We start from the raw sequence: 1,861 nt of genomic DNA, 5'->3' as shown, positions 1-1,861 counted from the left end.
TGTAATAAAGGTTAACATACATTTGTCTTTGAAATTGCACCCAGCTCCTTCTGAATATCAACATTTCCCAAATTCTCAATAAAAACTGAAAGTACTGCAGAAGGCTCATCAGACCCGAAACGTTAACTCTGATTTCACTTCACAGACCTGCTGAGCTTTTTCAGCAATTTTTGATTTCATCTCCCAATTTCTCACTATTAAAAAAAAGCTTTCCTTCCAAAAGTTGATAACTGCACACTTCCATTAATTATATTCCATCTGACACGTTCTTCTCCATTCACCTAATTTCTATATACCTTTGTGTAGCCTCGTTTGTTCCTTTCACAGCTTACTTTGTATCATTAACAAACTTAGATATACTATAATTGAGACCACAATCATTGATACAGATTGTGAATAGTTGAGGCCAAAGCACTGGTCATTGTGGTAACCTAGTAGCTACAATCGCCTGCTTTGAAATAGCTGACTTATTACTCCTCTCTTTTCTGTCTGTTAATCAATCCTCAGTCCATGCTAACACATCTGCATTTGAAGCTAATTCACCACTCCTTTCTGAAGGGCAATTAGGGTGGGAAATAAATGCTGGTCCTGCCAGCAATTCTCACATCCCATGAATGAATAAAAAAGAACAAATAAGATTCTGTCCTTCACCCTCTGTCCTCTGCAATCTATATTTCTGATTTATCAGACATCATCTCATGAAAACCCATTCATTCTCATATTTGGAGACCATGATACCAAAAACTTTCTCAGAGGTCAAACAACAATCTCCATTTTAGACAGAAAAACTGTAGCATTCACTCATTAGCATGATCTTACAGGCATATACTATATTGGATTGTACCAGCAATCAACACAAGCTAAAGCTATGACATTTCAGCTGACAAACAAATACAAGTAACAGCAGCTCACAAGTACTAATCTCAGCAGTTCAAACTTTTCCCGAATATGAAGTGCAATTAATGTTATCCTTGCTCTTATCCTTTCATCTTGTGTTTACTCTTTTCTACCACTCTTGTAAACATAACCTTAAAAATAAATCTTAATGCTCATACAATCTACAGTATGCTTCATGTAACTAAACCCCCATGCAAAATAAAAACTGATTGATTCATCAGTAGGAGTCTGCCAGTCTGCTACAGGCTTTACAATAATGTTAATTTTTGAACAGGTTAAACACTATTCATGTGGAAGCTACATTAAAATTACAGTGTCATTGAAAATATTTTCCAAAGTGGTTCTTGAGACAAATGCCTGCTTGTCTTGCATACTAAATGGTGAGAAGATATTTCATTTGTTTTACTAATGTCAGGTACTGTTGTCCATTTTGTTCATATACATCTTGCACCAACATTACTGTCAGCAACCTCAACTAAGGTCGCTTGAAAACACAAGTAATTAAGAATGAACGCCTCTTACAGTTCTCGAACAGCTCAACCTGTCCAGATGCTAGAACACAACTGAAGGAAATAGTGAGGATCTAAATGATAACATTGTAACTATGCCTCCTCTAATAATTCCATTATTTTCTTCTTTCTTTTCTATTGGATATATTGTTTTATAAACTTTTGTTACTGTACATCATCGGCAGGGAGGGTAAAATAAGTGGCATAATCTTTGCACAGAGAGTAATTTATGCTAAAGAAAGAATGAAGAAATGTTGTGAATTTATATACCACCCTCCACCACTTCCATTGTGCTTCACAGTGCACAGTAAGAATCACAGAATTGTTAGATGAGGAGGAGGATATTCATTGTGTCTGCTCTGGCTCTCTGAGTATCTTAACATATTTCAAACTCCTGCCCTTTCTCTGTAATCCTGCACATTGTTTCTATTTAAGTAATCATCCAATGCCCTCTT

Source organism: Chiloscyllium plagiosum, chromosome 6, assembly GCF_004010195.1.
Source record: "Chiloscyllium plagiosum isolate BGI_BamShark_2017 chromosome 6, ASM401019v2, whole genome shotgun sequence".
NCBI lineage: Eukaryota > Metazoa > Chordata > Chondrichthyes > Orectolobiformes > Hemiscylliidae > Chiloscyllium > Chiloscyllium plagiosum.
The sequence above is the reverse complement of the archived record's forward strand: the minus strand, read 5'-3'. Positions refer to the sequence as shown.